A 13,342-nucleotide genomic window follows, 5' to 3' on the forward strand; every position below is an offset into this window, starting at 1 on the left:
TGTTTTACAAAAATGTATGGAAACATTTCTATCCATTCTAAGTTATTAAAGGATCCTTTTTGAAAAAAAAATATAAATTTAATGTTTGTAGTTTACCAGTAGTGATTACAGACTAAAACCACAGTTTCACAAGTTCATCAATTTTTTTTAATTGGATTTATTAAATTAGTTCCTTTCATCCATCTGTGGTGCAATATATGGGATAAAAGCATTGCACTGGAATTAAAGAGAATTAAGGTACAACCCAACATTTACATTGCACTGAACTTTCGAATCACCACTATTAACTACAGCACAGTGGATTCTTGTAAAGTTTACCTGGGCAAGTTGATATTTTTAAACCAGATGAGAAACTTATATTTGGTTTTCTGCTGCTACCATCAATGGAACAAAGGCTGAGAAAAAGATTTTGTCTGTCAGATCCTCAGACTGTTTTTTAAAGGCTGAATTAAACTATTAAACTGAAATAAAAGATTGCATCTGAAACTAAAAACATGTTCTTTCCCAAGTTAACCACACGACACCCGGAATTCCAGTGAAACTGTCACATACAAGCAAGAACAACCATGACTGAATGCATGAAGTGCCACCCAGCTTTTAGGTACACTGAAAGAATAACGTCCTGTGAAATACCAGTAATTCGTGAGACATTTATACGCTCCCAAAGGTGTGTAATTTTCCTGTGGTTATCGGCCATCTCACCGCTCTGAGCCTGCTTCAGCACAGGGAACTGCTACTTCTTTATTTTCGCAACCAGTGTTTATTTACTCCCAAGCCAGAAAATGTAACTGCTTTTAACCTAAGGCACATGAGAGAAATTACTTCAGTTTTACCCAAAACGGAAGACTAAATTTAACCAAGTCCTCAGCATTTATTTTAAATGTGGGGCACAAATTTACTTTGCAGCCCTTATGGTCAAGGTTGGCACATTCTCAAGGTTTAGTTTTGGGTTTGGTGGGCTTTTTTCTGAAAATGTTTTTTTCTCCCCTAAGAAAAGTGCTGCCAATTTGGTTTGAACAAACATACGTAAGCTTCCTATGATGTCGCACAACAAGTTGTGAAGTAGAAAATAATGCTTTCAGCACTTTGCACGTGTCTGCGCCGTTAAGTGCTGGTGCAGAGCCGGGAAGCGATGCGAGCGGACGCGCTGCCACTCGCTCTGTGAAAAGTACCAAAAAGCAGATCACTGATATTGAATATTCAAACAATTTCCAGTATTTATTCCACTTTTTCTTCAAGCTTCTATAAAAACATCATAAGCAATCGTATTAAATAACATCAAATCTATTTATATAAAGCTAATTACAATGGCTGTTTTCACTGACATCCCAAGGCAAATCTTTCAGCCAGGAGAGAGCCCTGAAGAGAGGCATAAACTAATCCACAGAGCTGCCTGGACAATCTTCGCTTGCCTTCATGAGACTCCCCGCTGAATCTTGAAAACCAAGATCAATCTGACATCAACTAATTGCAGTTATTCTCACCATCTTTTTAAGCGAGGGCTAGACAGAAACCCTAGGCGGCACAGGTTACTGACACTGCATGCAGCAGAGTTCTGACCTCGGAAGGTAAAATCTGGATTGCTGAGAAGATTACAGGTGCCAGACTTACAGTTTCATTAGAAGAAATTAGTGTGGTTTTGCACAAGATTCAGTGTGCATTGATTTTTAAAAGTCTGAAATATTGAGTGTAATCAACTACAAGGCTCTGCTGGTAGCTCTGCATTTTTAAAAAATCAATCTGAAAATACAATGTCTCCAAAAAATAAGGCAAAAACACGTAATGATGACATTTGATAGCACAGAAGTAGATCTAAACGTAAATGCAAGGAAATAGAGACTATAAATAAATATGAAGCTGTAATAGCTGTACATGTCTTGCCTTTAGGGTCATCTAATTTATTTTTGAAGTTAGGTACTATGTCTCCTGTTTGCTCTCCTCTGGGTCCCATAAACTGTGACTGTGTTAATATAAAACTTAGTCTGCTCTTAAAGAACAGCTGAGCAGCTTAGTTTCTATTCTAATCTTCAAGCAAAGGTCATATCTCAAGTAGGCTTCTTCCACTCTTTTCTGTGTTGTATACAGGAGATGTGCTGGGGTGGGTTGCCTTTCCCTCTGAACAATTCAGATGAAGTTTCAGCCCAAACTGGTGTGCAGGAGACACTGACATTTCTCATCCAGCCCCGTCTCCAAAGTATTTCAAATCCATTAAATTCAGAGCTCACATGCTTGGGAGGGTCCCCTGACAAACACATGATCTGTGCTGTTTTACACAGCCTACAGATACAGTTCAAAAACAAGAGTGAAAATTTCCTATTCATTTCATGCGTTTGCTGTGGATAGTAGTGATAATTAACCAGAGAGATGTAAATTAATTTCATAATGGATAATTTCAGTGGAAACATCCAGCTGTCCTGAAACTAATTTGTGCCTGGAATTGAGACTAGAATTGGGCATTTTTCCCTCCTCTACTTTGAATATTCCCCAAACGTATTCATTCCCTAACCTCTGCACGGCAGGAAAATGGACTGCTTTGGAAAAACTGCTACAAAAATTGTGGCAGCCAACCTGTCCAACTAGGAAGCACACCCCTAACCGAAGGGCTGCTGGCTGACTGAATGGCTTAAGCATTTACTGTTAACTTACCAGGAATTACACATTTTATTCTCTAATCCAAAGTGTGTGTACATACATATGCACATAAAGTCATGAAGCATGACATCTACGGATAATAACACAGCTTGGAAAAGAGGAAATTTAAGTTTTAAATCATCCGTAAGCCTGCAACAGCACTTAGTTAAACATCACCGCTCCACATACAGAGCCACACCGATAGCATTCATCCACAGACATTTGTGTCCAAACATCAAAGAAAATAATACAAACATTTTTGCATTGCTTCCATTCAAGATACATTAAGCCTGAAAAAGCAAAGAACGGCTTCACAGTATGCTAACTACATAAGACACTTCCAAAATTGCCTCTGAATCACAGCAATTAAAAGAATTAAGATGGTGACCCTTTGAGTCTGATTAGCATGAAATTGTTTGGATATGGAAAAAATTAGTATGAAAGGGGAAAATGGACTTTGTCTTACGTCTACAGCCCACCACACTACTGCTGGTGTGGCTAGGGGTTAGGTTCTTACCATCACGTTTAGAGTGTCTCTGGCTGTGTCTCTCCCTCCGTGCGTGGTAATTTCTCTCTGAAAACAGACAATGCCTTTCCTGAACAGATAAGCCAGCAGACTCTGGATCAGATGATTTGCAGTGCATTTCTTAGCAATTCATTTCAAAGCTCTGCAGTTCATGACTTAAGAGCTTTACCAGACCTGGCAAGAACAATGCTAATCCCTTCTATTTCTGTATCAATCCAGGAAACTGAAGAGAGTTTCTGGGGGGAAAAAAAAGGAGCTGTGTAAAGTGCTGCTCTCCCATGAGCAACATGCTACCAGCCATCCGACAGCCAAGGCAGTCATCACACCGTCTGCAGGGTGAATACTGTTGCAGTGTGCAAGTGCCAGGACCGTAAGACCAAGATACACGACCCTCAATTAGTTCTGCCTAATGTTTTCTTCGCAATAGTCTCCCAGCTTGGTATGTTTTGCCCCTTTTTTCCTTAACTTTTTTTCTTGAATTATTTTTTCTGTACATGAAAAATTATGAAGAGATTGAAACTGAAGGTAAAAAACCTCCAAACTTTTGTCAGGTCCCTGCCATGGCTTCTTTAATTTATGAGAAACAGACCAAAACCAATACTCACCCCTTTAAAAAACAACATTCGTACTTTAACAATGAACATAGAACCAGGTTTGAAATAAAACTTTACCATATACAGATTCAGGAATTCTCTTTTTACATTTCTCATGGTCAAAGACAGGAGGCAACGCAGCCCCACTAGAATGAGACACAAAGCCATTCTACAGTGAAACACTAATAAAAAGCCCTCTGTATTCACAAATTCCTTATTTTTCAAGGAGAATCTCTTCTTGCAGAAACATTACAAAACCATTTTCTTCCTCTTTCATCTTCATGAAATGGAACATTATTTCCATGCAGGGAGCTAAGGTGCAAGGGCATTAAAATCCGGAGGCGTCATAACGACCGACCAGCTCGCAGTCATTTCTGACAAAACTCAGCTGCAGATCTCTTGCTCCAGACCATGACACCTCTGAAGCTCCCCAGACTGAACAAAGGCTGACGAATTTCATCCTCTACCCAAACATAAGTAATAAGTACATAATCCCCCTGTAATTTCCTTAAATGAGAAGGAAGTGGCAGTCTGGAGATACAGAGAACAGAAATGCTGGACCAAGTTAAATTACCTCTATAGTTTTTATACTATATATGACAGCTGCTAGTAACACTCATTCATATGTGAAAAGGATCCTCGATACTCTATTTCTAGTGATATTTCTCTGAGACCTGGGGGTCCTAGTGGACAACAGGATGACCATGAGCCAGCAGTGTGCCCTTGTGGCCAAGAAGGCCAATGGCATCCTGGGGTGTATTAGAAGGGGTGTGGTCAGCAGGTCAAGAGAGGTTCTCCTCCCCCTCTACTCTGCCCTGGTGAGGCCGCATCTGGAATATTGTGTCCAGTTCTGGGCCCCTCAGTTCAAGAAGGACAGGGAACTGCTAGAGAGAGTCCAGTGCAGAGCCACGAAGATGATTAAGGGAGTGGAACATCTCCCTTATGAGGAGAGGCTGAGGGAGCTGGGTCTCTTTAGCTTGGAGAAGAGGAGACTGAGGGGTGACCTCATTAATGTTTATAAATATGTAAAGGGCAAGTGTCAAGAGGATGGAGCCAGGCTCTTCTCAGTGACATCCCTTGACAGGACAAGGGGCAATGGGTGCAAGTTGGAACACAGGAGGTTCCACTTAAATTTGAGGAAAAACTTCTTTACGGTGAGGGTGACCGAACACTGGAACAGGCTGCCCAGAGAGGTTGTGGAGTCTCCTTCTCTGGAGACATTCAAAACCCGCCTGGACGCGTTCCTGTGTGATATGGTCTAGGCAATCCTGCCCCGGCAGGGGGATTGGACTAGATGATCTTTCGAGGTCCCTTCCAATCCCTAACACTCTGTGATTCTGTGATATATTTTTGACACACAAGAAGTATTTATAAAAAGAGTTGATGCATATGAACAATTAATAAATCCAAGCCTCCAGCATCGCCCTGTTGCATAATTTCATTCTGAATGTTGAAAGCTCAGTATCCAAAACTCCCAACATTACAAAATACGGTGAATACTTCTATAGTATTTTGAAGGCAGACAAACTGGCATTTCACTTGCATTCTGAACTAACTAAAAAGTTACACAGCAGCTGTTACCAGACTAAATCCAGGAGATCCTGTCCCGCTGAGAAGCAAGGTGTGTTAAGGAATCTCCCTACAGAACTAAGATGGGTTCTGGTTATTTTGAAGCACGGGGAAAAGCTTGTGTGTGTCTGCCTAAAAAAAGACCACAAATGTATCCGCTGTTTCTTATCCAAACGTCCCAAACTACATACACCAGCACAGATGACTTGTTTTATGAAATGTCATTCACAAATATGCTCTTTTATGATCCCAAGCCTTCATTTTGGTGTCCTTGTCTATATAATGGGATAATGCTATTGAACTCACTTGCAAAGTGATTTCATTTCCACAGAGGAAACTTCCCCAGAAGACAAAGTAAAACTCGTTACATCTTCAACACAAACAGGTCTCAGAGCTGTTGCTGCCCTTCCTCTCTCAGGAGGCTGAAAGTCCAGGAGCTTGAAGAGGGCATGTGGTGGATTGCAGTGTGGGAAAGCGTGCAACTCCATGAGCACCACACCTAGGACAGCCTGTTTTTCCACGAATTTCTGTTCAAAATTTGATCGACTTTGCTGTGAAGATGATGTGAGCTCTAATAGAAATGCTATTAATGACTAGGGCACTTCCACGTTACAAAGGCTCCTACTGCACACTCACAAGAGTTTTACAAGGTTTGCACTCGCACTGCACTTCTTCCCCTCCAATAAAAAACTCCCAAGTCCTCTCTCTCCTCTATCCAGATGCTAGTTTTCACAAGACCAGTGAGAGCTTCATATCTTTGAGAACACTGTGACAAGGAATTAAAAAAAGTTATTGGGGAGCACATTTATATGCGTATTTCCTGGTTTTTTTTCCATGAGAAGACACTTAACTTAGGTACACACTGAGCTATAGGCTTCTAGAGTCAAGTCTTAGCCAACTACCTGTTGCACTAGGCTTCAGGAGATAAGCAATTAACACCAAAGTTACACTTTGGAAGCAAAGAAATCTATTCTTTAACTAAAGTGCTAAACAACAGTGTTAGCAGTTCAGCCCGTCTTAGAAAAACCTATCACATATTTTGACCACAGAACAATTCAGTGACTATAACAGGCTTTCACAACAGCCACCATGGGAGAGAGGTCTCTGCAAAGTCGTCACCTTCAGTCTCAAGAAATCAAAACAGTATATAAAACCTCCCAGGTAACTCCATGTACACATTTACAAACAGGGATATCTTTAGCCTGCAGACAGACTTAAGACTTAAAAGCAATTTATTTTCCACTTTCCATAATACTTTGAAAATATTTATTAGTGGTTGTCCAGTTTTTAAAAGTAAATTCCATCTAAAACTGATAAAACAACTCTTTTGTGTTTAGCCACTGAAATATTTTGCATTTGATGATATGGTTATAGATTAATTGCAGCAGCAACACATATAAGAAGGAAAATTAACAGGTTAGGGATCTTATCTGGGATTCAGCAGATCTAAGTTCAAAACCTTATTGAGCCTCAGGCTTTCAGCTTAACCTTGGGCAATTCATTTAACCTCCTCTGTACCTCTGTAATTCATCTGTACAACACTGTATTCAATAAGAATGTCACAACGCTTCTTATCTACAGTGTTTGTACGATAAACATACAAAAAGTTCTGGCACTAGGATCTATGTTGATATCTCTAAACATGGAGAAGACTCGAAACCTGAATGTTTCTCAACAGAAGCTTCAGGGCACAAATAAGATCTCCTCTCTAAAAGAAGGTAAAAACCCCACACCTCCTAAAAGCCCAGAGATTGTCACAAAAGCACTGTCAGAAAGAAGACACAGCAAAGATTTCTCTCAGTATCAGCAGCCCCAGTGCAAGAGTACAATAAATGAGAGAGAGGTCTGAGATGCAGACAGCCAGCTCAGAGGGAAAAATCACCTTAATTTCAGATAACAGAAGAGAAATGAGAGGAGACAAACCCAGCTGGTTGTGCTGCAGTGTTACTGATGGGGAAATCAGCTATTCCCTGCCGTTACAGAAGCAGCCATGTTAGAGGCAACACACGATGCCTGTGGTTTCCAAAGGGGAAACTGAGGCGGCAAGCAGGTGGTGCCAGTTAGTGGACAGCACAACAGTATCTGCAGGAGAAGCATTTTGATTTTCTGCCTGTGCTGGTGCATCGACTTCTTTGCAATGGGAAATCTGGACACGGTCCTGGCAGAGGACTCCAGGACACAGACAAGGGGTGGATTTTGAACCATGATGACAAAACCAAGAATAAAAATCAGCAGCTTTCTGATAACCTTAGCACGTTCAGTAACCTGTGGTCAAGGATGACAGGTAATAACATTTAGTGGTTTTTATCAGATAAAACAGATTTACCTTATGGGGCTGAGCCATATATTAGATTTCCCAATATATGGCTGTGATTCAGCAATCTAGTAGGAACGGGGAGGGAATGCAAAGCAAAGAACTGCACTTCTGCTTCCTTACAGACCTTCCACAAAGCAACTTCTGTCCAGGGATAAGGAGGAAAGGCAGCCAAGAACTGATCGAATGAACCCATGGAAGATGTTCAGGCACGTCACTGGAAATAAACCACTTTAAAGAAATGCAGCTCAGTTAAGTAAAGAGAGAAATCTGAACAAATACGAATGCATTTTAAAAGAAGATATTCATAACAGACCTTCCATGGGCAGCAGCACAAGCAAGTTGGCTGATAAAGCAGATTCAGCTACTAAAGCAAATGGAATTCATATTCGCATTTAGTTAGTGGAAATCTACTAGATGCCCGAGGGTGATGAACATTAAACAGTGTGAAATTTTATTGCATTTTTCTGCTCCCCTCCTGGGATTTTTATGACGATAACCATTTTTTGCATATAAACAGTGTGAGCTCCAAAAGCTTCATTTTAATCGAAGATGTTCCATGAAAGTTTAACATGCGCAAAGGCTTTGAGTGCTAAGGCTTCTTCATGAAGAATGACATATTTAAACAGTTAGTAAATTAAACCCACGTTCATGTTGTGAATGGTAAGGTGACTTAGAGATTCAAACCCAGCAGGTTATGAATCACAGCGAATTCGCTCTGTTGATAATTTGCAATTTATTTGAATATTCCTGGTGTACAGAAACTTGTTTAACTGTCTTGTCATGCAGAAGATGAATTTCCTCTACACCCACCTGCATTATTATTAACCTTTATATACCGCCACACTTCGCACTGAGCACACGCATATTCCATTTTTAAAGACTGCTGCTATTCCCCCAAAAACACTACTCACAGCAGTCACACTGGGTCAGACCAAATTTAATCTAGCCCAGCACTCTGTCTTCAACAGCAGCCAAGGCAGATGCCTTTGGAAAAATACAAGAGCAGGACAAAGGCACAGCAAAACTTTTGCAGAATATTCTCTATGTGTCCAGCAACTTGTAGCTCAGGCACTTTCTGAATCAAGCGTGGCACCTTCGTAAGTATAGACCCAAATATATTTTTCTTCCTTTAACATTTTGCTCCCTTTTTGAACTTCTACAACATCCTACAGCATGGTATCCCAAAGCTTAATCACTACTCATCGTGACTGTGCTGGTTTAAGGCTGTAGATTTTATTTGCTGGTCTCTAGCTCCCATAGAGTCAACAGAAATCCAACATTGTGAGTTATCCTGAATGCAAAAAGAGAATAACAAGAAAGCATGCAAAGGAAGTTGAGGTGATGAAGATGCACATCCATATCACAGAGAGACATACAACTCTTCACTAAGCACATATTCTACCTAGCTGCAGGAACTGCTGCATAGAAATGAACAAAAATTCCCTACAAATTAAATTGTTTCAACACGTTTTTTACTGGTAGCACACGGATAACAAATCTCTAAAGAAAATCCCAAACCAGATTACAACTAGGTTCTATAGTCCCAAGTACCGGAGAAGTTTTATGAGACAGAGGAAAGAGTCAGCAGTTGCACAGAACACCTTTCATTTAAAAGATAGGATAATAAATGAATATAAACACAAGGGGAAGGAACAAGGAAAATAAATACTATCTTGTTGTCCTTAGTCACGATTACAAGCCTAAAAGGCGGGTTGGGGGTTGCAGCTATAATGTATCTAAAAACTAACCAGCACCTGGATTTTAAGCAAGGAAGACAGACGACAAACAGAAGGGACTACAAGAATAAAACTTTGTGTGTAAAAGGATGGGAAAAACAGAAGGGGAGAAGAATCTCAGCAATGTGAGCAGCTCAAAGGCTTCAAGGCAAATGAAAATGTGATAATAAAAGGAAACCAGCCACCAGTGAAATATATGTTAAAAAAAATAAGCCAACAGTAGCTACCGAAACTTGAGTCAAGAAGCAATGCTGCAGTTGAGAAGTTACAAAAGTCCCTCTGGATAACAAAAAGTCACTCTGAACTCGTGAGGTTTACAGGAATGTGCTCTCAGAGCGACCAGAAAAGGGAGGACAAAGCGCACTTGGTGCTTCCAGCTTCATAAAAAATATTGCCCCAAAGTAACAGAGTACTGAAGGGAGTGGTACATGGTTTCTTCTGCAACATTGTGAAGGGAGACACGGGAACATACGATGGGGAATGATCAGGCATCGACAGAAAGTGCCAACATCTTATATTGAGTCCCCAGCACAAAGCTTAGCACTGAATTCGCAGAATGTACAAGAAAAGAAGCTTAAGAAACCTTCACCCCAAAACTGAATGCATTCTCTCTCGTTTACTTAAATAAGAATCCAAATAAAAGACACAAAGGAAGATTTCATTCCCATTTAGATTCCTTTATTCAAAATAAAGCATCTTCTACTGCTTTCCATCTCTGAATTCACAAAAGAAAAAACACAGAACATTTCTGTCTACTCTAAGAAAACTCAGAGCAAAATGATGAGAGCCCGTATAAGCAGATGAAACCAGAAAGTTTCCATACCAAAACAGTTTCCTCTGCCTCAAAATCTCCCCTACTGCCTGCCCTTTTTTTTTTTTTTTTCTTTTTTTTTAAACATTCTAGCTACATCTATTGATTTTCCTCCTCCTCCTTCAGGGAATATTCACAGATGTGCAAAGCCACCTCCAACAGCAACATTAGCTGAAGCAAAAAATGAAATTTACACTTGACTGCCTTCTTCAACAATGTGCAATCACCATTTAATAGGAAAATGGAGCAGAGTGCAAACAGGAAAAGGAAAGGCCTGATTAAAACCCACCAGGCCTAGAGCTGATGATACCCCTGCTACAGAAACAAGGCACACGCTGAGCTCAGAGAAGGATGAGCTCCGCAGTGGTCCACAGCCCCTCACCAGCACTGACAGATGAAACTGAAGCAGAAGAACCAAGGGGAAGTGTTTTTCACTGAGAAGCAGGGTGCTGACTATCATGATACATCAACTTGCTTTCCTTTTTGTTAAGGAAAACAGAGCAAGTGCCTAAGATACGTAGTCGTGAATCCTTTTCGCTAGCTAACAAAAACAAATCCATCAGGAAAACCTGGGGTTTGACCTCGGAGCATTCCCAAGTCCAGCATAACATAGCACATCCTTTTCCACCCAAAGGCAACAGAATTTGGGTTCAGCTCCACTACCTGGAAAAAGAGTGAGGCATCCGATCCCAGAGGAGTTGGCTACCTCAGTAGCGTGACTTCAGTGACACCTCTCAAATCCTTCCGCTGCACGGAGCACCCTTCACAGCCCACGGGCAGCAGGGACAGGTTTCAGGTGCCCCCGTCCACACTCGGTAGAGGCTGGGCTGCCAGTGATAATCCCACCACGGCAGGACTTCTTTCTGTTACAAAGCAAGCAACTGAAGAGCCAATCCCTTGTTTTGACTTCACTTCAAAACCACGTATACACATCCCCTACTCAGAACACTATTAGCCAGATGCGAGAGGCTGCACTAAAGGACACGCTTCATGCCGTCACCTACACCTTAGTGACCCGCAGGACGGCTTCTGAAAAGACGGCGCTGACTTGGCTTCACAGCTCGAGTTGGGTTATCTACAAGTGTTCAACTTCCAGCGTTGCCCAAAGATTCACCTTCACACTCAGACCACACTTGACAGGTTGATTTTTTTGTTGTTGTTTTCATTTTTATCATTTATGTTACAGGTCTGTTATTAATGCACTCTCATTTACACATGTCAGAGGATGAGAGAAATCACCTACCTACCTGCTTTCCCCATCAGTGAAGGAACAGGGGGCTACCAATTTGCTTTCCCCTCCTTTCCCTTCTTTCTTTTTCTCTGTGCAAGATTTACCATTCCCTGTCAGCTGTGAGCTGGAAGAATCATTTTCTAATTATTAAGATTTCTCACACACCAACTTTGAATCATTCGCTTTTTTTTCCCCTCTTAAATTAGGAAAATATTCCTTTGAAACAATGTTTCATTTTCAATTGGCGCTGAGAAAAGTCTGCATTTCTGAGTAGCTCTTAACTGATATTCACAATCCATTATTAATAATAAAACCAAAAGAATATGGCTAGAGCAAACAAGTAAACAGCCCCATTTCTGTAACTTACTGGCAATCTGAATAAAATTATTAGAAAAACCCTTTATTTTTTTTAAGCTAGGTAGAAACTTTACCTTTTTATTTTGCCAAGTATAGTTTTATTTGCAATATGAAGGAATTTTAAAAACTGCATTTTTTGTTAGCTGACTCTCTCAGAATTTTAAATTACACATTTACCATCAGGTTGGTGCTGTGATACTACACAGCCAGGAGACAGTAAGATCAATACCACTGGGGCATGAACATCTCCCCACAACTACCTACTGCTCCAGCCAGAGTCTTGTAGAAGTTAACACCAAATATTCCAGTCACTGTGGGATGAGCCATGTGCCCCGCTGCAGGTATTGAGTACTTTCAGAGCATGTGATTCTTATAAACCCACACGTTCACATGGCTTCACACCCCACCTCCCTCCTCGAGTTATTCTGCTGAGTTGAAGGCAGCTAACGCATCCTCTGAACTGAACAAATGGGAGACATTTCATGGGTAAAACCAGCTGTAATTACACATTCTAGCACAGCTAATACATACAACAGGCTCCTTAAGCAGCTGTCAGGATGGTAAATTATTAGTAAGAGAAATCTGCCATGAAAATAGGCTTCTAGGCAGTGCCTCTGACAGTGAGAAACTCCACTGTGCCCAAGCAGGAAAGATGCTAGAGGCAAAGGGCTCTGCTAATTTCAAACTCAGTCCTGTTTGCCCTTGGAAACTGAAAATACTGACAACATCTCACACACGTCGTAAAGCTCCAGTAGTAGCTGCAGCCTTATCTGGCTAAACTCAAACTGCAGATCCTTTCTAGATCCGGAGGCTGATACTACACAAGACAAAGTAACCACTACAGACACTCTTCAGAGCAAAAGCTTCCAAGAGAAGTATCACAGGGAAAGGAGTACGCTGCTAACATCTAGAAAATCAAACAATAAAGATAGGAATTTATCTAACCAGCTGCCTGGGGCAAAACATCTACGCTCAGATAAGTAATGATCAGAGTTTCGCTGTCCAACTGCATGATAGGCAGTATCTGTTATTACAGTCACTGAAGTCGGATTACAAGAGGTATTGAACAAATATGGATCACCCCCCATTTTAAGTGAACGTGAGAAGAGCAGCAGAAAGGATAACAGTGTCTGAGCACTCAACAGCACAGCGATTTAGCCCGGCTCGTCAGTGGCAGAGATTCTACATTTTAATAAAATACCATTTGTTTTCCTCATCTATTAAAAAAATAGAATAAGATTTACATCGAAGCACTGCTGGAAAGAGTGAGCAGTGTTAAGCCAACTGTCTCAGCAAACAACTTCATACCTGAATAAGTTCTCAACTGAAAAATGTCATTGCTTTATTCTTATACATCTAATTCCAGCGTTCCAAATACATTTAATATAAAGGACAAGTTCCCAGTCTCAGAAACCAGATGAATCCAAATCTGGCTGGCTATTTACAATCAGCAAGACCAAGCAGTAACCAGCATCATCTTTTTTGGTTTTGTTGGTTTTGGATTTTTTTTTTTCACCTAAGTTATATGAATGCTGGAAGGTCCCAGCTTCTGAAGCACTACACAGAATTAG

The 13,342-nt window shown here is 40.8% G+C and overlaps 1 protein-coding gene across 2 annotated transcripts in view; it reads right to left on the reverse strand.

Annotated features, from left to right (window-relative positions):
- Positions 1-13,342, reverse strand: part of MAD1L1 (mitotic arrest deficient 1 like 1) — a 366,743-nt gene that overhangs the window by 273,538 nt on the left and 79,863 nt on the right. The window lies entirely within an intron of this gene.

Source organism: Nyctibius grandis, chromosome Z, assembly GCF_013368605.1.
Source record: "Nyctibius grandis isolate bNycGra1 chromosome Z, bNycGra1.pri, whole genome shotgun sequence".
Classification (NCBI taxonomy): Eukaryota; Metazoa; Chordata; class Aves; order Nyctibiiformes; family Nyctibiidae; genus Nyctibius; species Nyctibius grandis.